Source organism: Rattus norvegicus, chromosome X (assembly GCF_021556685.1).
Source record: "Rattus norvegicus strain SHRSP/BbbUtx chromosome X, alternate assembly SHRSP_T2T, whole genome shotgun sequence".
NCBI classification, from domain to species: domain Eukaryota; kingdom Metazoa; phylum Chordata; class Mammalia; order Rodentia; family Muridae; genus Rattus; species Rattus norvegicus.
The window spans coordinates 82,001,053-82,025,810 of NC_141554.1; the positions used below are offsets into that span (position 1 = coordinate 82,001,053).

Sequence of the window (24,758 nt, forward strand, 5' to 3'; positions counted from 1 at the left end):
ATCAGAAATGAAAAGGGAGACATAACTACAGATTCAGAGGAAATTCAAAAATCATCAGATCTTACTATAAAAACCTATATTCAACAAAACTTGAAAATCTGCAGGAAATGGAAAATTTCCTAGAGAGATACCAGGTACCGAAGTTAAATCAGGAACAGATAAACCAGTTAAACAACCCCATAACTCCTAAGGAAATAGAAGCAGTCATTAAAGGTCTCCCAACCAAAAAGAGCCCAGGTCCAGACGGGTTTAGTGCAGAATTCTATCAAACCTTCATAGAAGACCTCGTACCAATATTATCCAAACTATTCCACAAAATTGAAACAGATGGATCACTACCGAATACCTTCTACGAAGCCACAATTACTCTTATACCTAAACCACACAATGACACAACAAAGAAAGAGAACTTCAGACCAATTTCCCTTATGAATATCGACGCAAAAATACTCAATAAAATTCTGGCAAACCGAATTCAAGAGCACATCAAAACAATCATCCACCATGATCAAGTAGGCTTCATCCCAGGCATGCAGGGATGGTTTAATATACGGAAAACCATCAACGTGATCCATTATATAAACAAACTGAAAGAACAGAACCACATGATCATTTCATTAGATGCTGAGAAAGCATTTGACAAAATTCAACACCCCTTCATGATAAAAGTCCTGGAAAGAATAGGAATTCAAGGCCCATACCTAAACATAGTAAAAGCCATATACAGCAAACCAGTTGCTAACATTAAAGTAAATGGAGAGGAACTTGAAGCAATCCCACTAAAATCAGGGACTAGACAAGGTTGCCCACTCTCTCCCTACTTATTCAATATAGTTCTTGAAGTTCTAGCCAGAGCAATCAGACAACAAAAGGAGGTCAAGGGAATACAGATCGGAAAAGAAGTCAAAATATCACTATTTGCAGATGATATGATAGTATATTTAAGTGATCCCAAAAGTTCCACCAGAGAACTACTAAAGCTGATAAACAACTTCAGCAAAGTGGCTGGGTATAAAAATAACTCAAATATATCAGTGGCCTTCCTCTACACAAAAGCGAAACAAGCTGAGAAAGAAATTAGGGAAACGACACCCTTCATAATAGACCCAAATACTGTAAAGTACCTCGGTGTGACTTTAACCAAGCAAGTAAAAGATCTGTACAATAAGAACTTCAAGACACTGAAGAAAGAAATTGAAGAAGACCTCAGAAGATGGAAAGATCTCCCATGCTCATGGATTGGCAGGATTAATATAGTAAAAATGGCCATTTTACCAAAAGCGATCTACAGATTCAATGTAATCCCCATCAAAATACCAATTCGATTCTTCAAAGAGTTAGACAGAACAATTTGCAAATTCATCTGGAATGATAAAAAACCCAGGATAGCTAAAACTATCCTCAACAATAAAAGGACTTCAGGGGGAATCACTGTCCCTGAACTCAAGCAGTATTACAGAGCAATAGTGATAAAAACTGCATGGTATTGGTACAAAGACTGACAGATAGACCAATGGAATAGAATTGAAGACCCAGAAATGAACCCACACACCTATGGTCACTTGATTTTTGACAAAGGAGCCAAAACCATCCAATGGAAAAAAGATAGCATTTTCAGCAAATGGTGCTGGTTCAACTGGAGGTCAACATGTAGAAGAATGCAGATCGATCCATGCTTATCACCCTGTACAAAGCTTAAGTCCAAGTGGATCAAGGACCTCCACATCAAACCACAAACACTCAAACTAATAGAAGAAAAACTAGGGAAGCATCTGGAACACATGGGCACTGGAAAAATTTCCTGAACAAAACACCAATGGCTTATGCTCTAAGATCAAGAATCGACAAATGGGATCTCATAAAACTGCAAAGCTTCTGTAAGGCAAAGGACACTGTGGTTAGGACAAAACAGCAACCAACAGATTGGGAAAAGATCTTTACCAATCCTACAACAGATAGAGGCCTTACATCCAAAATATACAAAGAACTCAAGAAGTTAGACCACAGGGAGACAAATAACCCTATTAAAAAATGGGGTTCAGTGCTAAACAAACAATTCACAGCTGAGGAATGCCGAATGGCTGAGAAACACCTAAAGAAATGTTCAACATCTTTAGTCATAAGGGAAATGCAAATCAAAACAACCCTGAGATTTCACCTTATACCAGTGAGAATGGCTAAGATCAAAAACTCAGGTGACAGCAGATGCTGGCGAGGATGTGGAGAAAGAGGAACACTCCTCCATTGTTGGTGGGATTGCAGACTGGTAAAACCATTCTGGAAATCATTCTGGAGGTTCCTCAGAAAATTGGACATTGAACTGCCTGAGGATCCAGCTATACCTCTCTTGGGCATATACCCAAAAGATGCCTCAACATATAAAAGAGACACGTGCTCCACTATGTTCATCGCAGCCTTATTTATAATAGCCAGAAAATGGAAAGAACCCAGATGCCCGTCAACAGAGGAATGGATACAGAAAATGTGGTACATCTACACAATGGAATATTACTCAGCTATCAAAAACAACGACTTTATGAAATTCGTAGGCAAATGGTTGGAACTGGAAAATATCATCCTGAGTGAGGTAACCCAATCACAGAAAAACACACATGGTATGCACTCATTGATAAGTGTCTATTAGCCCAAATGCTTGAATTACCCTAGATCCCTAGAACAAACGAAACTCAAGACGGATGATCAAAATGTGAATGCTTCACTCCTTCTTTAAATGAGGAAAAAGAATACCCTTGGCAGGGAAGGGAGCGGCAAAGATTAAAAGAGACTGAAGGAACACCCATTCAGTGCCTGCCCCACATTTAGCCCATACATATACAGCCACCCAATTAGACAAGATGGATGAAGCAAAGAAGTGCAGACTGACAGGAGCCAGATGTAGATCGCTCCTGAGAGACACAGCCAGAATACAGCAAATACAGAGGCGAATGCCAGCAGCAAACCACTGAACTTAGAATAGGACCCCCGTTGAAGGAATCAGAGAAAGAACTGGAAGAGCTTGAATTGGCTCAAGACCCCATATGTACAACAATGCCAAGCAACCAGAGCTTCCAGGGACTAAGCCACTACCTAAAGACTATACATGGTCTGACCCTGGACTCTGACCTCATAGGTAGCAATGAATATCCTAGTAAGAGCACCAGTGGAATGGGAAGCCCTGGGTCCTGCTAAGACTGAACCCCCAGTGAACTAGACTGTGGGGGGGGAGGGCGGCAATGGGGGGAGGGTTGGGAGGGGAACACCCATAAGGAAGGGGAGGGGGGAGGGGGATGTTTGCCCGGAAACCGGGAAAGGGAATAACACTCGAAATGTATATAAGAAATACTCAAGTTAATAAAAAAAAAAACTAAAAAAAAAAAGAATTGATAAATGGAACCTCATGAAACTGGAAAGCATCTGAAAGGCATGGATATAGTCAACCTACAGATTGGAAAAATATAATCTTCACTAAACCCACATCTGATAGAGGGCTAATATCCAAAATATATAAAGAACTCAGGAAGCTAACTACCAAAAACCCAAACAATCCAATCAAAAATGGGGTCTAGAACTAAGCCTAGAATTCACAACAGGGGAATTGTGAATGGCTGAGAAGCACTTAAAGAAATGTTCAAAACAACCTTGAGATTCCACCTTATCCTATCAGAATGGCTAAGCTCTAAACCTCAGGTGACAGCACATGTTGGCGAGGATGTGGAGAAAGAGGAACACTCCTTCATTGCTGGTGGGATTGTGAACAGGTACAACCACTCTAGAAATCAATTTGGAGGTTCCTCAGAAAATTGGAAATAGATCTACCTAAAGACCCAGCAATACCACTCTTAGGAATATACCCAAAAAAATGCTCCACTATGCCACAGGGGCACATGTTTCACTATGTTCTTGGCAGCCTTATTTTTTTTATGCTGCAATAAACATTTTATTGAAAGTTACAATCCATAGAATATAACTTGGCAAGATATTTTAGAAGATCCCTAAGGCCACAGCCTTCCTGTGAACATATGCAAGTACCTGTCTGAAGGGAGCATGGATCAGGTAATTTTCAATAATCCTTTTGCTTTTCTTTCATTTAGCAGCCTTATTTTTATAACTAGAAGCTGGAAATATCCCAGATGTCCCACAACAGAAGAATGGATACAGAAAATATGGTTCATTTCACAATGGAATACTAGTCAGCTGTTAAGAATGAGGACATTCTGAGTTTTGCATGAAAATGGACGGCACTAGAAAATATCATCCTGAGTGAGGTAACTCAGACCGAAAAAAAAATGCATGGTATATACTTGCTAATAAGTGGACATCATCCAAAAGAAAAAAAAGTACAGAATACCCAAGATACAGTCCACAAAACTCAAAAAGGTCAGTAAACTGAAGGGCCCAAATGAGAACTCCTCAGTCCCACTTGGGAGGGAGAAGAAAGTAACCACAATGGGGAGGGAGGGAGGAACCTTGGATAGAAAGAGGGTAGGGATTGGGGAGAGGGAAACATGATCTGCTGTTGGATTGGGGAAAAGGACTGAAGCCCTAAGGGCCAGCAGAAAGAAAGGAAACAGATAATCTTGGGAGCTGGGAGGTTGGGAGGACCCTCCAGAATGAGCCAGAGACCTGGGAGGTAAAAGACTCTCAGGACTCAAAAGAGGGGGTGGGGGTGGGGCGCTAGGTAAAATGACCTACATCGAGGAGAGGAAACTTGTAGAACCCACCTCCACTAGAAAGACAGGATATCAAGTGAGGGATGGAGTTGCTATCCCACAGTCAAAACTCTGACCCATAATTGTCCCTGTCTGAAAGAACTGCAGTGATGGAAATGGAGAAGAACCCGAGGAAAAGAAGTCCAGTGCCTGGCTCAAACTGGGATCCAGCTCACAGGGAGGCCCCAAGACCTGATAGCATTACTAAAGGTATGGTGTGCTCAAAAAAAGGGACCTATCATGACTGCCCTCAAAAAAGTCCAACAAGCAGCTGAAAGAGTCAGATGCAGATATTTGCACCCAACCAATGAACAGAAGCTGCTGACCCCTCTGGTTGAATTAGGGAAAAGCTGGAGGAAGCTGATGAGGAGGGCAACCCTGTAGGAGGACCAGCAGTCTCAGTTAACCTGGACCCCTGAGATCTCTCAGACACTTTATCACCAACTGATACACCAGCTGATATGAGTTCCCCAACACATAGACAGCAGAGGACTACCAGGTCTGGGTTCAGTCAGAGAAGATGCACTTAATAAGAGACTGGAGGCCCCAGAGAGTTTAGAAGTCTGGTGGCATGGGGTAGTGGATGAGTGTGGGGACATCCTAGTGGAGACAGGGGAGTGCGGGGTGGGGGTGGGTATGGAATGTGGAACAGTTGGAGGGTGGACTTGGAGGTGAATCTGGAGTGTAAAAACAAACAAACAAACAAACATTTTACAAAAACTTTCCAGAACTTAAAATCCTGAATAGAGTAAAATTATACATACTTAAGATAGAAAATTCACTACTGTTAAGATGTCAACTCTTCATTGTTTTTTTTTTACAGAAACACCACCCAATCACTATTTTAAAAAGGTCTATCACAATTCTTTTTTCTATCTTGTAATTTATTTTTATTTTAATTAGTTATTTTATTTATTTCCATTTCAAATGGTATCCAAACCCCCTATACCATCTCCCCTCCTCCCTGATTATATGAGGGTGCTCTCCTACCCACCCACCCACTCCTGCCTCACCGCCCCAGCATTCCCCTATGCTGGGGCATAGAGTCTCCATAGAATCAAGGGCCTCCTCTCCCATGGACGCCAGATAAGTCCATCCTCTGCTACATATGGAGCTGGAGCCATAGGTACCTCCATGTGTACTCTTGGGTTGGTGGTTTAGTCCCTGGGAGGTGTGGAGGGTCTGGTTGGTTGATAATGTTCTTCCTATGGGGTTGCAAACCCTTTCTGCTTTTTCATTCCTTGCCCTAACTCCTCCATTGCAGTCCTCACTAGCACAATTCTTTAGCACATTAAAAATAGATTGCAAATGGTTCCACAGGACATAGGTTTCTTCTATATGCATATGTCCTTTTTTCTGTACAAGTCTTTCCTGTTTAATTATTCTGTCTCATGCTGTTAAAATAAAGGCTGGTGATTTCATAGAGTGAGATGATGTTAGAGATACCGGCCCCTTTCCCGTCTCTAAAAATAAAAATAGAATCAATTGATGCATTTTTTAATAAGAACTGTGTGATGGTTTGTATATGCTTTGCCCAGGGAGTGGCACTATTAGAAGGTGTGGCTTTGTTGGAGGAAATGTGTCAGTGTGGGTGCTTAAGACTCTTACCCTAGCTGCCTGGAAGTCAGTATTCTGCTAGCAGCCTTCCAATGCAGATGTAGAACTCTCAGCTCCTCTTGTACCATGCCTGCCTGGATGCTGCCATGTTCCCACCTTCATGATACTAAGCTGAACGTCTAATCTTGTAAGCCAGCCCCAATTAAATGTTGTTGCTATAAGAGTTGCCTTGGTCATAGTGTCTGTTCACAGCAGTAAAACCCTAACTAAGACAGAAATTAGAGTTGCTTACAAAGTTAAAGGACAACAGTAAACAGACTAAATTCTGAAATACTGACATGTTAGACTTACAAAGAAACCAAAGTATTTGAACACAAAATACCAAGCAAATTAATAAGGAAAGCATTGAAAAAAAAATAAATCTTCAAGTCCACTGGCTGACATTTTGCCAAAATAGTTTTAGATGGAAGTCCTGAGCAGTACTCAATAGAGAAATACTATTTTGCTTTAGCTTGCTAACCAGTTCAGCAGAGGGAAACTATTCTGGGAGAGAGTATACAAATAAGCCTTTCAGCTAGAATCATCAAAGGCTCTCACATTTTTATATATACAACTTGAAATTTTGTCATCCACGATGGATTAAATGAGCACCACTTGAAGACCTGTATAGTCCTATGGGACAGAAAAGACTGTAAACAATTATATTTCAGTGGAGAATGTGACCCACAAAGAAGAGTTAAGCCAGAAGTAAAGTATCTATACCAGAGCTCCAGAAGTTCATTAAGATGATAAAGTCAGTACCAAAGAGGGAATTTTTAGGCCCTAAGACACAGTGGGAACCATAGCCAGAGCCAGAGCCAGAGTCAGAGCCTGTTTTACAGCTGCAATCATTTTTGCTCAGCAGTCAGGGAACAATGGAATTTAACCCACCATGAGCTCCCAATGTAAACAGCCCATTCGAGTCTAACATGTTTGAATTCCAGTCAAATAAGTGGCTTCTATTCCATCCACAGTATAAGCTGTAAACGATAAGACATCCAGGTGGTTAAAAAAAACCCTACACACTTATCATATGAGTACTAGAGTTGACTAGTTCGTTATTTTTCAATTTTTAAATAATCTTTAATTTTACCAAATGGTTTTGTTCTTTTGGGAGGTAAGCTGTTCTACTGATTTAATTTTATTCTTCCCTGTTATCATCTCTTCTGCCTTCTTCCCATGCACTTTTCTTCCCATTACTTTTCTTTATTCTATCTCATTTTCTTTACCCAATTCTCTTTCTATTTTGAGTAAAACATGTGATGATAGATGTATACTTTAAAATAATTGAAATAAATGGGATAGTAGCAGTTTAAATGTATGAATGAACCAGAATACATGTGAATGAGTAACTTTATAAATTCTGCCAGTTACTATTAGTTATGAAAATTGAGCAGTGCTTAAATTATGCCAGGATCAGTTTTATGTGCAAAGTGGAGCTCTTAGTACTTTGCTAGTATTATGGGAGAGATAATGTACATTAGCTCATGTACATTCAACATGATATATATATATATATATATATATATTTATATATATACACACATGTGTGTGCATGTGTGTGTATTCAAAAAAGCCAAAATATATAGTTTTCTATCACCCAGGTGTAGAATCCATGAAGTAGGACTAAATATGTAAAGAAGGATAAAATGAAGTACACTGTATTTGCTAAATGAAGAATTGAGCTATTGCCCTCTAAATAGTATTATAAGCAAAATCAATGAGAACGTATCAGGGAGCAAGATTCTTGGTGCCACAAAGTAGAAATAAGAAAGAGCCAATGGAGTTTAAAGGTAATTTATATAGCAGAATATACATTAAAGAAGGGACTCTAGATTTGTACAAGGATTTATCCTAGAAAGAAGGAGGATGGCAGTGCCATACACAGATCTTAAATTTGAAAGGAGAAAAGAGAGGAGCTTTTTTAAGTGAAATAATAAAGACAATGTTGTGATAATTTAATGCAAAAATAACAAATACCACAAAACCCAGTTCCCTGAGAAGATACTGGAAGGAGTGCAGTGACAGCTTATTTTCTTGGAGCTGTCTAAATGCTACCATAACAGATAAGTACAAAAAAAAACAAACAAAAACCCCATAGATAATACCTACAAGTAGGTGACAAGATAGTTCTAAGAATAACAAACTGCCAGCAGTAGAAAATAACTCACCATCACTTCTAGGGCTTGAATAGAATCACTCTTGGTATATTGTGGGAAAGAGAAATTAAGCTTCAGGACATCTGGAAGACAAGAAACAGGAAAATACCAAAATGACTCATGGGTGTTTGTGGGAAAAGCCAAACTAAGAGCAACTGCTGAAAGGCATGATTTCCCCATCCCACGGCAAACAAGTGCAAAAAGTCTGGAGTGCTATCTAAATGAGTTGCATCGTTAAGGTTCCTGTGAATTCTGAACGCTGAATAACTAGGAGTTCCTTCTGGCATAGGCCTGCACATCAAAGAAAAACTGGTAAGAATGGAACCAAATTATAACTGGATAAAATAGAGAAAAGATAAATTCCAGATAAAAATAACTAAGGGGAAAAAAGCTACAAAAATCTCAAAAAGAAAATGAATATAACTTTGAACAATACAAAAAAAAAAAACCTCTCCAAAGCGAAAATGAAAACTGGGAAATTAGAAAATATACCTTGAAACATATATGCCATACATTTTTAGAAAAAAAATTCACAGAAAAATATCATTCTCAATATTTTTACAAAAACATCACTGTAAAAGTAGAGAGTTGAGGAGGATATGGGAGAATTGTGGGAATGGAAAATATGATCAAATGTATTGCATGAAAACCATAAATAAAATATACATTTATTAAAATGAGCCCATGAAATAAAGAATATCCAAGAATCATCATTACAGAATATGAAATTAAGAGTCACAGGACAAATCAAAACAATAATCATCTATTTAACAAGCAAAATGATACTGAGAAAGTGATATAAATCACAGAAAGTAATAATATGCTATAAGTCAGAAGTAAAAAAACTGAGACATTAAGTGACCAAAACTAGAAAAATTTAAATATTAAAAAAATTTTTATAACATATAGTAAAACTAGAAGAAATTCAGTATTTAATAAAAATAATAGATTTTGCTTTGAGAGGCAAGATGTAGGAGAAAAGGAAAACATTAAAGAGCAATGTAAGTGAAAATAGATAAGTATTTTTAGTGTAATAAAAGCGAAAGATCATTAAAGAGGAACTAACATTCAGAAACTATGAAACCAGGGAGTAAGGCATTAAGAAGCTAAGCAACAGGAGAAAAAAAATCTTAAAAGCTGTAATTCAAGAAAACAACAGAAATGAAAAGGGTTATAAACTTCAACATTAACATTAAATAATATTATATGGCTGAAAGTATAAGCGAAGATTGAGAAATACCAAGGCATATTCTTGTAGATTTATTGAATTATTAAAAAACAAAAGAATATTCTTCAGGCTACACTACAGAGAGTAGTGGCTCTTCTTTAAAGACTGTGTGTGTGTGTGTGTGTGTGTGTGTGTGTGTGTGTGTGTGTGTGTGTGTGTGTGTAGGTGTGCTTAGTGCACTTTCTCTTGGAGGCATGAAGAGGGTGTGGTGTCAGAACCCCCAGGGCTGTAGTAACAGAACCTTAGGAGTAACCAAAGTAGGAGCTGGGAACCAAACTTAGATCCTCTGCAAGAACAGTAAATGCTCTTAACTGCTTAGCCAGCCCTCCAGCCCTCCAGCTCCCTAGACCACAGATTCTTAACAAATGTTAGTTTTCCCAAAAGGAACATTTGTCATTGTCTAGAGGCATTTCTGGTTGTCTCAAATAACTTGCACAGGCTATAAATCTTATTAAATGTTCTTAATAGTACAGGATAGACATCCCACATGCAAGATTCCTATTCAGCCAAAAAATACCAATACTGTTGGTATTTAAATTCCCTATCCTGAACTTGGTCTATTGGTACATGTCTGGAATATCAACTACTTCAAGAGACAAAGGTGGAGGGATCACTGCAACTTGAGTGTTTAAGATCAGCCACGGGAAAATTATTGAAATGTGATATAAAACAATCTGGACAAAATCAGCAAATGATTCATGAATAAAATTAAATGACCATTATCTATTTAACAGAAACACTTAAGCCAGAAAAAAAGAAGGAAATTTCACAGCTAAAGCAATGTAGCTATAACAGCCCATTTTTGTTCTATTTGTTTATTTTGTATTAAAGTGTATTAGAAAGAACCATCATCAAGGATGTAGGAGATAGATGTACGTCAGATATCATTAGATAGACAAGCCTTGGGAGAAGTATAGAGTCTCATTAGGAGCTTTCCTGTCTTCCTTTGTTGTTACCACCAGAAACTCCAGAGCCTTCTCATATAGGTGCCATCTTTTATACACCATTTCAGATGAGATCATGTAGGTTCAGTGTGGTGCGGTGATAGAACTTATACGCCATTTTAAAAGGCTTTGTTGATGACTCCTGAAGGGAGGATGCTATCTGCCTGATACTGTCTTCTGTTTTGCTATCTGATCAAAACAGAAATTCTTTCATTTTGGATCTGTTGCATGTATAGGCAGGCAGTTGTTCTTGAATTCTTCTGCACCATGAATGAGTCATCTTGTCATTTTAACTCTTTCGACTCCATCCTGCTTTTGCCACTCTTCTTCAGCATACTTCTCTGCATTTCACCATGTATTCTCAATTTATGTGCTTAACCATTCTGGAAGATGGGAATAAGTTATTTTGTTCATGTCTCATATCCTTATTTTTGGCAGAAACATCTATAAACTCATAAGTACCCATAGCAAATGTAACTTCAGTGTAAGAGATTCCATGAAGAGATGAATGGATCTCATCAAATAAACTACACAAAGTTCATAGATACCAGTCTCAGTCCCACTCGCCCTCCATTTTAATCTCTATTTGAGTCTGTACAGCAGCCACAGTAAAAACACTTGTCTTTTATGGTTTAGAATAATGGCATTCCTGTTTACTAAGATTAGTAAATAAACTTCTCGAAGTTTTAAAACCTCATGAAATGAAAGTAAAGTTTTACTGGTTAATCACCTTTCTGTATGGCAGCTTCGATGTCTATACACTCTTCAGGTTAGACAGCTTTACTTGACAGTTGATCAAAATTGTCCTGACTAATTTGCTAAATCTATACAACTGCCTTCTTCATCTTGTAAAACTTTTATTAGTCATACGCTTCTGATTAGATCAGCAATGGTTCTTTCAAACTGAGCCTGGCCAGTGTCATATTTAAGTGGGTGCTACAAGAAACTTCTACTATAAGATAAAGCAAGTGGTTTGAACAGATGAGGCACTTTTACATTTAACGATCTCAGAAATGTCCTGAACCCTTTAAAATACAATGGTTTTAATGAAGGAAATCCATCTTTTTGACTTCCTGCATATGTTATAATTAGGACTGGTCAAAGTTTTTACTGTACAAGAAACTCTCCCTATTAATAGGTTTCACTTCAAGTATTTCTGTCCATTTCTAGAATGAGAAATATTCAAAATATCTGTCATTTAAATTATAGTCAACAATGATTTTCTCTTATTTTTATAAACACATTTGCATGTAATTGGGGTACATTTACATAGGTCTCAATCCTAGTATTGCAAGACATCTATCAACTGAGACATTACTGTAGCCACTGATAAAAATGATTTTATATATATATATACATATATATATACATATATACATACACACATTTATTTATACAAATAGCATGAACAGAGAAAGGTGACTACATAGGGGAAAGATCAATAAGAAGGGAATGGAGATGATGAGAGCTGATGGTCACAAGTATGAGCAAAGTACAATTCTATTTATGTATGAGAATGTCATAAAGAAAACCATATACTGAGATATTGTTTCAGTATTTGGCCCGGGCTTGCCTGGAGCTTTGTATTTAGTCCAGAATGCCATCAAAATTCACCAAGATCCATCTACTTCTTCCTCTCAAAATACTTCACTTTACATTTTCAATGAGGTAATAAATCTAATAATAGGTTTCAGCACTACAAACATCACAAAAAGAGAAACAAATATTGTGCATCCTAGTTAGAGAATGCAATTCTGGAGCTGGATTGCTCAGTGATTAAATATACTTGCTGCTTTTCCAGATGCTGTCAGTTCAGATCAGACCACGTACTTAAGACCCAGCCCACTGTAACTCCAATTCCTGGATTGGATAGCTCTAGGCTCACAGGCACTTATGTCCATGTGCTCATACCCATATGTAGATACTTGGACCTATATATAACTAATTTTTTAATTATTTTAAAAATGCAAAAAAAGTTTATGAAAGGGAACCTGTATAAGGTGAATAAAATTTAGATTCAGCTATAGATTGTAAGAAATATAAAGAATGTCATTTTTAAAACTGAAATGCATTTTGTATTAAGATCAGAAATGTCACATCTATAAACAATATGAAATAATATACAATGTGTTCATGTGATCTCATACAAAGCATCATTACAATGGTGTACTGACCTCTTCTTTACTGATTTGTTCATCAATATTTTTCAATCTATGTAGAAATGTAAGAACATAATACTTAATGGGAAGGCAATAATGTAGCATGAGGAAAACATTTTTAAACTGACTGGGAAAATATATGAGTAAAGTAGTTCAAGTTATTAGCAGACAAAATGTAAGAAGAAAAGGCTGGACTGGGCTTAAAAGATGCAACATTTAACTGGCAAAACTAAATTAGAGTTTACATTACCTATTCATAGATACTAGCTGGGTACAATAGCATTCCCTTCAGCAAAAATAATTTAACATCAAATCTCACTAATGACAAATTTTCTCTCATTCATTTAGCCAATATAATGTGATATTTTTCCCAAATTCATCTTGAAATGATTTGTTCCTTTTAAAAATGTTATGTGTTTAATTACAAGGCAAAGAAACACTTTAAAACAATAAAACTTTATAATAAAATATTAAGGAAAATTTTACCTCAATTCTATTAGATAATTTTCCTGTGAAAATACATTTTTGCATGATGGATAGAAGTTTGCAAGATATAACCATTAAGAATCAATATTAATTTCTTGAGATTTATTTGGTACTATTTTTAATTTTACAATATGACAGCTTTGTGGGTGGAATTAGTAAAAGTTTTTAACATTTGAACTGCATTTTATCTTTGTATACGATCAGCTAATTATTCGAAATGCATTTTGTATTAATATCAGAAATGTCACATCTATAAACAATATGAAATAATATACAATGCGTTCATGTGATCTCATACAAATCATCATTACAATGGTGTGCTGACCTCTTCTTTACTGATTTGTTCATTAATATTTTTCAATCTATGTAGAAATGTAAGAACATAATACTTAATGGGAGGGCAATAATGTAGCATGAGGAAAACAGTTACTTAACTATTGTTTTCTTCTGTCATCACTGTTTCATTGAAACATTCCATTGAGAAGCAAAACCCAAAAGTTAAACAGATTTGCAGAGAATCTCTTTTTTTTCCACAAAGACACAGAGAAAATGTATTTGTTGGAATACTGAATTTAATAAATCCACAAAATAACCTTAAGGCAACCAGCCACCAAGAATCTTTTTATGTTCTGAAACTGATAACAGGTAGAACATAGATATATGATGGTAAATTTGATGACTGTAAAATGTGCTGCAGAAAGATCCTTATAAATGTCTTTTATGTTATCACTAGTTTTGAATTAATGAAAGAAAATATTTGAGATATGATTTTTCAGAGTTGTTAACATAATGTGTTATTTATCTGGGGAGTTATTAAATAGAAACTCATATAACCTAGGCTAACCTCGAAAATCATTAATGTAGCAAAAATAACTTTTACTTTGTTTTTTAAGTTTTATTTATTTTGTGTTATTGGTGCTTTGCCTGGATGTATGTATTTGCTTCACGTGCATGCCTGGTGCCCATAGAGGTCAAAAGAAAATACCAGCTCCCCAGGAACTGGAGTTTCAGATGTTTCTGAGCCACCATGTGGGCGATAGAAATTGAACCTGATTTTTCTGCAAGAGCATTAGGGCTCTGAAGCACTGAACCACCTCTCTAGACCCAAATGTAAGCTATCTTTAATCTCCTAATCATCTTTCCTCCACGTCCCAAATGCTTGGGTTAAACAAATATGTCACCATGCCCATTGTGATATTTTCTGCAAAACCAAACCAAACCAAAATTTAAAAAAACAAACAAACAAAACAACAATCCTGGTAGGCTTGGGCATTTCAGCACATGGTCAAGTTGAAAATAAAATATAAACATATCTGAAACATCATACAGATTATTAGTATGATGGTGAAAAGGATGTAGTTTGGAGGAGAAAGACCCATAGGAAATAATTCAATAATGTCAAGAATAATTTATTAATACTTGATAATTTAAAAATTGGTGTCAGCTGTGGTGGTAAACATCCATTATTTTACAATTAGGAAGATGAAGCAATTATGGGTTAAAGGCCAGTTTGAGCTACATAGTAACTTCTACTCCCTTTCATAAAACCTTTGACCCAAATTTTTTCCTGCCCACAAGGAATGCAGAAATAAAGATGGATCAGAGATTGAGAGAATGGCTCAAGTTGAGATACATCTCATGGGAGAGAGTCAACCCCTGACATTCTGCTATGATATTCTGCTATGCTTGCAGGCAGGAGCCTAGCATAACTGTCCTCTGAGAAGCTACACCCAGAAGTTGATGGAAACAGATGCAGAGACCTGTAGCCAAACAATAGGCAGAGCTTGGGGAATCCTGTGGAAGAGTAAGGGGAAGGATTGAGGGAGTGTGAATGGTCGTCAAGAATAACACAAGAAGACAGAAAGACAGCTAACCTGGACCCATGGGAGCTCACAAAGATTTAACCACCAACCAAAGTGTATGCATGGGCTGGACCTAGGCCTCTTACATACATGTGGCAGATGTGCAGCTTGATCATGTGGAGAGGGTGTGCCTCTGTCTCGGTTTTGAGCCTTTGAATCCCTTTCCTGTAGCTATGCTGCCTTCTCTGGCCTCAGTAGGAAAGGTTGAGCTTAGTCCTACTGTGACTTGAGGTGCCAGGGTGTGCAGGTACCTATTGGGGGGGAGGGGGGCTCCACTTCTCTGAGAAGGAGAGGTGGGAACCGGGAGAGGAGGTGTAAGAGTGAGACTGGGAGGAAAGAATGGATGGGGCAGGGCGGGCAGGGAGGGCTACGATCAGGCTGTAAAGTGAAACAATGGAGAAAAAAAGAAGTCATTAAAGTTAGCAGACAAAGTTTTTATATACCAGTATGGAATATTATTGAAATAATCATTTGAATGTTTTGGTTCCATGCTCAAAATATCTTATGGTGAATAGCCTCCTAGGCAAAAAGAATCCCTCAACCTGGGGCCATGCCTAACCTTTGAATATGGTCTTTACAGGTTCTCTCTCACCTTTGTTGGGTATTTCAGCTACTGGCATCCCTGGTTGAGGGATGGGGCCACTGACCCATCTCAAAAATATTAACACAGAATTGTTCCTATCTAAAGGAAATACAGGGACAAAGAGTGGAGCAGAGATGGAAAGAAAGGCCTTCCAGAGGCTGCCCCACCTGGGGATTCATCCTGTCTGCAGACATTAAACCCAGACACTATTGCTCATGTCAAGAAGCAATTGCTGACAGGAAGCTGGTATGGCTGTCCCCTGAGAGTCTCTGCCAGAGCTCTACCAATACAGATGCGGATGCTCACAGTCAACATCAGACTGAGCATGTGGACCCCAATGGAGGAGTTAGGGGAAGGACTGGAGGAGCTGAAGGGGTTTGCAACTCCATAGGAAGAACAACAATATCAACAAACTAGATCCCTCAGGGACTAAACCAACCAAAGAGTACACATGGGGGGACCCATGGCTCCAGCCGCATATGTAGCAGAAGATGGCATTGTCTGGCATCAGTAGGAAGAGAAGCCCTTGGTCCAGTGAAGGTTCATTTCCCCAGTGTAGGGGAATGCTAGGACAGTGAAACAAGTGTGGGTTGGCGGGTGCAGGGGCAACCTCATAGAAGCAGAGAGGAGTGGGGATGTGATAGGGGGTTGGTGGAAGGGAAACTAGGAAGGGGGATAACATTGGAAATGTAAACAAATAAAATAACCAATAAAAAACGTCTGGTCCCCAGTCTTATGCCCATCTCAGTAGCAGAAATCTTGCTGGAGCCGCCCTCCTCCCAACCCCCATCTCCAGTAGATCACACAGACCTAACTCCTCCCAACTTCCCTCCCTCCATTCATTGCATTATCTCAGGCCCAAGCTCCAGGCCCTCCTTGGGAAGCCCCAGAACACTCCTGCTAGGGAAGTAGATAAACTAACTTCATATCTTAATCTCCCCCCTGTTCCTGCAAGTCTAATCCACCAGTCTCCTCCCCAGCTCTGTAACCTATTGTGACATTCCATTCCTATCTGCCCTCTTCTCCATTGTTTCAGGCAAATCATCCCCTCCTAACTTTCTTACTCTCAGCCCCTATCATTTGAACAAAACAGCAGCCTACATAATGAGAAAAGAATTTTACTAACTACACATCTGGTAGACAGCTAATATCCAAAATATGTCAAGAACTCAAGAAACTATGAGTATTACTCATGCATTTAAAAATGAAATTATCAGGTAAATGGTTGGAATTAGACAAAAATCATCCTAAGTGAGGTAACCTATAACAGAAATACAAATATGATATGTATCCTCTTATATATGAATATCAGCTATTAAGCCAATGATAACCAAGACACAATCACTAGAACCATAACTAGGTATTGAAATGGGGGCTGCCGATGGGGTGCATATAGCTTCGTCTAGGAAGGGGAAACATGATTATGGATGATAGGGGGACAGAAAGAACAAGTAGAGTAGGGAGATATGAAAGCAGGATTATGGGAAGAGACATAAATATCAAACCAGCTACAAACTTCTGATCTACAATGGTGTCCTACCTGCAAGATATGCTAGGGCAATGTTGACACAAACTTGTGGGCATGATCAACAAATGTCTGATTTGACTTAAGACCCACTCCACAAGATGGAACCCATAACTGACACTGCTTCATTTACCAAGAAAGTGAGACTAGATAGTTCAGGGACCCAGGGTGAAATAAACAGTACTATTCTAAAACATACAAAACCGAACAAAACAGAAACAAAACCCAATAGCACTAATATGATGCCGAATGACATTTTACTATACTCAACTGAAGTTGTTAAGGGACGAAATAAAAGCATGATACCCAGAATTAATCATGGAAGTACTTTTATAAATTTAGTTTAGGTTGGGTGGCAGTGACGGTGGTGGATGACTTTAATCCCAGCATTCAGAAAACAGAGGCAGGAGGATCCGTAGTCAGCCTAGTCTAAAGAGAAAAGAAGGCTACAGGGCTCCAAAGAGAAACCTTCTCTCAAAAACCAAAAGCAACAAATGAGGGAAAGAGAGAGAGAAGTTTAAAAATAGCAGTGTAGAGTTACGTCATTTGCCTGATCATTACTTAAAAGGTAAAGAAAATGGGGCTAGAGAGATAGCTCCATGATTAAGAGCATTCGCTGCACTAGACCTGGAATGTGATTGCAAGCACCTCCGCTGGGTGACTCAGCACTCACTATTTGTCACTCTAGCTTCCAGAGAGTCTGCACCCCTTTTTGGCTTCTGTGTGCACTGTATTCACAGGCACATACCTACATGGATACACACACACACACACACACACACACACACACACACACACACACACACACACACACAGAGGTAATTAAAAATAAATCTTAAAAGAAGGGGAGAAGAAAAGATGTTCTCTTTCTGAGAGGGCTATTTCTGAGATCCTATTGTTTTCCTTAAGCATACAAGTAAAGCACAAAAATATTTTTGAGGAGGCAATTAAAGTACTTGCTAATAATAGGTTATTGGTAATAGGGAAAATGGAAGGTTCACTAAAGACCTTAGCTGTTCCCTTATTTTTAGTAGCTGTGGCCATAAACAATGCACTGTTTACAGTCTGACAATAGTATAGAAATCCAAACACATGATAGGTTAGTATCAAGGGCTATAATGATGTTGCATGAATGGAACAAATGTTTCAATTTAGTTTCATGCTTCTCAGAGAAGACAGGAATGTGCTGGGTTAGAGAGCAAAGGCTGCAAACATTAAGTTTTCAGTGAAAGATTTCTCACAATTCCCATGAGTTTCTTTTATTTTGAATTTCTTTCAAACAGATACAATGAAAATTTTTGTTGCAGCCAATCTTTTTCAAGGATTCTTATATAGCAAACAGCTTTAGAAGATACAATGCCTCCTTGTGGAGCAAAAGGAAGATATTTGAATGGGCCATAATAAAGATAGTATCCTCTTCAAGGACAAATGTTAGGTAGGTTTGCCCACAGTTCCTTTGAAAGACTAATAATGCTGAGCTATCAAGATGACTCAATGGGTAAGGGCACTTGCCTTCAAGCCTAAAGAAGTGAGATAGATACCCATTACCCACATAATGGAAGGAGAGAATCAATTCCCGTGTTATTCTTTGACTTCTACACACATAGCATGATATGTATTGTGTTCTCAGGATCCTCTAGCTGTGATGAAAACACTTAGGAAAGCAAGCACCTACCTGGACATCTATATGTCTATGTCTTCATGATAACCAGAGTTTGCTTCTGTTTGGATTGCTATAACAGAATGCCATAGAATTAGCAAACTCTGATATTTGTTTCTAGCAGTTCTGCATTCTGTATGGTCTAAGGTCTAAATACCAGAAAAATCCCAAATGTCTGATGAAGGCCTTCTTCCTGGTTTAGTTAGCCACCCTCCCATATCCTCACATCTCAGATCTTCCTAAAGAGGAAGGGGACAGGGTTGAGATCAAGACAAATTGTATCCTGTCACTTCTTACAAGGTTACTCATTTTTGTCATGACATGTCAAACACTATCAGGTAGTTTACCTCTCCAAAGGCCAACAACCTTAGGTTAACCTCATATTGGGAGTTTAGACACACATTTTTTAGTTTGCAATAGGGACAAAAGGGGAACAAATACAATCAGGAATCTCATGCTGTCAACATACCACGAATAACAAAATCTGTTTCTTGTCTTCTCCAAGTATTATGAAATTAATGTCAGTCTAACATGATAAAACTGAATATAGGGTTAAATCTCAGACCATAATTCTTTTCAAAAATGTATTAGCATATATTACTTGTACCTTGTGATGTGTTACAGTATGTTATTCTATTCACACATGAAGCATGAACTTTTCAAATATAATTCCTATTTCCCACTTCCTTTGTGTATCATTCTTAGTCTCTAAAAAACACTGTCTTAATTTCAAGTTGATTTTTTTAACCATCAAAATATTAGAAGCAACATGCAATATTTGCCTTACTCACTATGTCTGATTTTATTTTTACACTTAAAGTCTTCCACTGCCATCTGTGTTGTTGCAAATGGCAGGATTTCATTCTTCCCAGTGGTCAAATAATAGTGCATACTGCACGATATTTATAAGTAGAATTCCACATTCTGTTCATTCATTCATCTACTATTGATAACCTACATGATTCCATATCTTAGCTGTAATGAATGTTGCTATAAGTATAGGTCTATAGATATTTCTTTAGCTGGGTATCTAGAATGGTCTAATGAGTTTTTTTAAGTAGATGTAAATTTGGATAGATCTGGGGTGAGTTGAAGGAAGAGTTGAAAATGATAAAATAGATTAAAATAGATTGTATGAAATTCTCAAAACACTAATACCATGCTCTCCTTAAAGTTTTAGTGTAAAAAACCTACTCAATGAAATAATAGCAGAAAACCTTTCTATTTGTGGAAAAGATTGATTCTTCTTCATGTGCATGATTCTTATAGTCATACTATAAAAGATCTTTACCATACAATGTTATAGTTAAGTCATCAAAGCTATGAGATAAAGAAATCCTCTGAAATATGCAAGAGAAATTGACAATCCACATTAAAAAATCATTAAGTCAAATTTGTGTTCTCCAAATTCTTACGTGTGTGTGACTAAATTCTAGAATGGGACTAACCTATCATGGGTCATTGCCATAGGAAAAGCTGACTCTCCTTCTCCCAACACTTATCACTTGCCATATGTCCTCACCTCACTGAGAATTTGTGTTCATCTACCTCCTTGCCCATGCATTATGTATGCTGTCACAACCACTGTGACTTCATATATGCAACTGCCCTATTGTGTCCAGAAAATACCATTTCCTTAAATCCATCCATGACCTCTGCCACTTACAATATTTCCAACCCTTCTTCTGCAATAATCCCTAAACCATAGAGGGACAGGTGCAATATTGATGTTCCATTTAGGACTGTACACTCTGTCATCACTTACTCTCTACATGTGGACCAGTTGTGGGTCTCTGTGTTTAACTACCATCATCTGCAAGAAGACACTTCCCTGATGAAGGCCAAGAAATGTAATAATTTATGTGTTTATAAGCACATCACTAGTAATCAATTTAGTGCTTTGGTTCTGAGCTCCAAGCTTCATCACTACTGGCTAGTGCTCATAGTGCTGAAAAATGTTGTGCATAGGACAAGAGAAGAAATGTAATCATCAGTCTTATCCGGCTGTGAGCCTCACTAGTGATGGGCCTGCTAAGCTATGCTCACTGGCTCAATAATGGCACAAATGTTATGCAAGTGGCCAACCACCCACCACTTTCTAATTGGACAGAGTTTCTCTCTGTAACCCATGCTGTCCGAAACACACACTCTCTCTCTCTCTCTCTCTCTCTCTCTCTCTCTCTCTCTCTCTCTCTCTCTCTCCCTCCCTCCCTCCCTCCCTCCCTCCCTCCCTCCCTCCCTCCCTCCCTCCTTCCCTCTCTCTCTCTCTCTCTCTCTCTCTCTCTCTCTCTCTCTCTCTCTCTCTTGGTTTTATTTAATTTTATTTTTTACACCCCAGAAGTCATCGCCCTCCTGGTCCACATTCTGATTGTTCCCCATCCCATACCTCCTCCCCTACCCCATCCCTGTCTCCTGGAGGATGTCCCCACCCCTAACCCTCAACCCACCAGACCTTCCTACTCCCTGGGGCCTCCAGTCTCTTGAGGGTTAGGTGCATCTTCTCTGACTGAACCCAGACCTTGCAGTCCTCTGCTGTCTATGTGTTGGGGGCATCATCTCAGCTGGTGTATGCTGCCTGGTTGGTGGTTTGGTGTCTGAGAGATCTCTGGGGTCCAGGTTAATTGACACCGTTGGTCCTTCTATAGGGTCACCCTCCTTCTCAGCTTCTTCCAGCTTTTCCCTAATTTAACCACAGGGATCACCGGCTTCTGTCCATTGGTTGGGTGCACATATCTGCATCTGACTCTTTCAGCTGCTTGTTGGGTCTTTCAGGGGGCAGTCATGATAGCCCACTTTTATGAACATTTCATAGCCTCAATATTAGTGTCAGGCCTTGGGATCACCCCTTGAGCTGGATCCCACTTTTGTCCTGGTTCTATGCCTCCTTTTCTTCAGGCTCTTCTCCATTTTTTCCCCTGAAGTTCTTTCAGACAGGAACAATTACAGGTCACAAATTTTGACTGTGGGATAGCAACCCCATCCCTCACTTGATGCCCTGACTTCCTGCTGGAGTTAGGCTCTACTAGTTCCCTTTCCCTACTATAGGATATTTCATATATGATCCTTACCTTTGAGTCTCTAGAGTATCTCACCTCCTAGGTCTCTGGTATATTCTGGAGGATCCTCCCAACCTCCTACTTCCTGAGGTTGCCTGTTTCCATTCTTTCTGTTGGCCCTCAGAGCTTCAGTCCTTTTCCCCAACCCAATACCTGATCATGTTCCCCTCTTCCCCTCCCTCTCTCCGCCCCACCCCAATGTGATTGCTTTCTTCTCCCTCCCAAGTAGGACTGAGGCATCCTTACTTGGGCCCTTCAGCTTGCTAAACTTGTTGAGTTCTGTGGACTATATCCTGGGTATTCTGTAGGTTTTTGGTTTTTTGTTTGTTTGTTTTTTGGCTAATATCCACTTATTAGTGAGTACATAGCATGCATATCCTTTTGGGTCTGAGTCACCTCACTGAGAATGATATTTTCTTTATCTCTAATATGCTCTGGAGACAATATGACTTCAAGAGCCATAAGACCCTTTCATGTAACTACAGGTCAGATTCTAAGCTGCAGCTTAGATTCATGGTGCTTTCTCACTTCCTTGTTGGTTTCATGAGCCTGAGAATAGCAGAGGGAGGAAGACTCCTGAGTCTGGAATCAGTCAATATATGGCTGATCATGCCCTTGATTTGGGGACTGGGGGACAAATACCCTTACATCCTTATTATACCTTATGACTACATTTGTTTCCCTCCACATAACAACATGTATACCCTCTAATGCAAGACACCCAGCTAGCTTAGGTTACAGTCAGTCTCCTAAGCTGAAATTTCAAGGCACCCACCTGCTAAGCCAATACTGTGGAATATCTATGATGTTGCAGAGATGGGAAAATTCGGGGTTTTCTTTCTACCATTGCAAAGCTAGGCAATAGATAACATCACAGGATGACTCCAGGCTCCAGAATCTTGGGGAGTTGTCTGGAGAGGATGTGATATGCTTTTCCAAAGGGGGACTGCCATGCAGATAACCAGGTTGCTTATCTAAGTGTGCTGTAAACTCATAAGGATTGTGAAACCTTGCAGTAATTACAGTTGACAGGATTTGTGCTTATACAGTTTGCTAGGACTCTGTATTCTACCCTTGGTGCTTTCAAAAGGGAGACACACTTTTTATAGCTATGCAGTCATGGTGTCAAATGGTGGGACACTGTGTGTCTTTTTGTTGTTGTTGTTGTTGTTGTTGTTGTTGTTTGTTGTTGTTGTCCTTGGTTTCTGAATCGTAAAAGTTTTCTTGGTTCAACCAGAGGGGTCAGCAGTTTCTGTTCATTGGTTGGGTGCACATACCTGCATCTGACTCTCTAAGCTGCTTGTTGGATCTTTTGGAAAGCAGTCATGATAGTTTTCTTTTTGTGAACAAACCCACAGCCTCAGTAATGGTGTCAGGTCTTAGGACCTCCGCTTGAGCTGGGTCCCACTTTGGGCCTGTCACTGGACCTGCTTTTCCTCAGGCTCTTCTCCATTTCCATCCCTGCAGTTCTTTCAGACAGGAAAAAGTATGGGTCAGAGTTTTTATTGTGGGATGGCAACCCCATCCCTCACTTGATGCCCTGTCTTTCTATAGGATATGGTCTCAACAAGTTCCCTCCTCCACTGTAGGACATTTCATCTAGGCCCCCACCTCCTTGAGTCCTGATGATCTCTCAATTCCCAGGTCTCTGGTATATTCTAGAGCGTCCTCCCAACCCCCTTCCTACTGTGGTCACCTGTTTTCATTCTTTCTGCTGGCCCTTGGGACGTCAGGTCTTTCCACCCATCCACTACCTGATCTTGCTCCCCTCTTCCCCTCCCTGTCTCCTTTCACACCCAAGTTCCTTCCTCCCTCTGCCCCCCCCCCAATGTGATTGACTTCTTCTCCCTCCCAAGTAGGACTGAGGCATCCTCACTTGGGCCTTTCAGCTTGTTGGCCTCTTTGAGTCCTGTGGACTGTATCTTGGGTATCCTGTACATTTTTTGGCTAACATCTTCTTATTAGTGAGAATATACTCTATATGTCCTTTTGGATCTGAGTTACCTCCCTTAGGATAATATTTTCTGTTTTTTTTTTATTATTATTAACTTGAGTATTTCTTATATAAATTTCGAGTGTTATTCCGTTTCCCGGTTTGCGGGCAAACAGCCCCCTCTCCCCTCCCCTTCTTTATGGGTGTTCACCTCCCCATCCTCCCCCCATTGCCGCCCTCCCTCCAACAATCTAGTTCACTGGGGGTTCAGTCTTAGCAGGACCCAGGGCTTCCCCTTCCACTGGTGCTCTTACTAGGATATTCATTGCTACCTATGAGGTCAGAGTCCAGGGTCAGTCCATGTATAGTCTTTAGGTAGTGGCTTAGTCCCTGGAAGCTCTGGTTGCTTGGCATTGTTGTACATATGGGGTCTCGAGCCCCTTCAAGCTCTTCCAGTTCTTTCTCTGATTCCTTCAACGGGGGTCCTATTCTCAATTCAGTGGTTTGCTGCTGGCATACACCTCTGTGTTTGCTGTATTCTGGCTGTGTCTCTCGGGAGAGATCTACATCCGGCTCCTATCGACCTGCACTTCTTTGCTTCATCCATCTTGTCTAATTAGATGACTGTGGTTTAGGTATAAGAGTAATCGTGGCTTCATACAAGGAATTCGGTAGTGCTCCATCTGTTTCAATTTTGTGGAATAGTTTGGATAATATTGGTACGAGGTCTTCTATGAAGGTTTGATAGAATTCTGCACTAAACCCGTCTGGACCTGGGCTCTTTTTGGTTGGGAGACCTTTAATGACTGCTTCTATTTCCTTAGGAGTTATGGGGTTGTTTAACTGGTTTATCTGTTC

General features: G+C 39.3%; 1 long non-coding RNA gene across 10 annotated transcripts in view; it reads left to right on the forward strand.

Annotated features, from left to right (window-relative positions):
* LOC134484057 (uncharacterized) overlaps nucleotides 1-24,758 on the forward strand; it is a 166,402-nt gene that overhangs the window by 123,470 nt on the left and 18,174 nt on the right. For 5 of the 10 annotated variants that reach the window (XR_015646620.1, XR_015646599.1, XR_015646608.1 and 2 more), the window contains 2 exons: nucleotides 4,092-4,265; nucleotides 4,810-4,919. The exons of 2 other annotated variants lie outside the window; for them this stretch is intronic. This is a non-coding gene — a long non-coding RNA (uncharacterized LOC134484057). Of the gene's footprint in view, nucleotides 1-4,091; nucleotides 4,378-4,809; nucleotides 4,920-24,758 lie in introns of those variants that run through there. 3 more of the 10 variants (XR_015646604.1, XR_015646610.1, XR_015646605.1) reach the window with 2 other exon arrangements.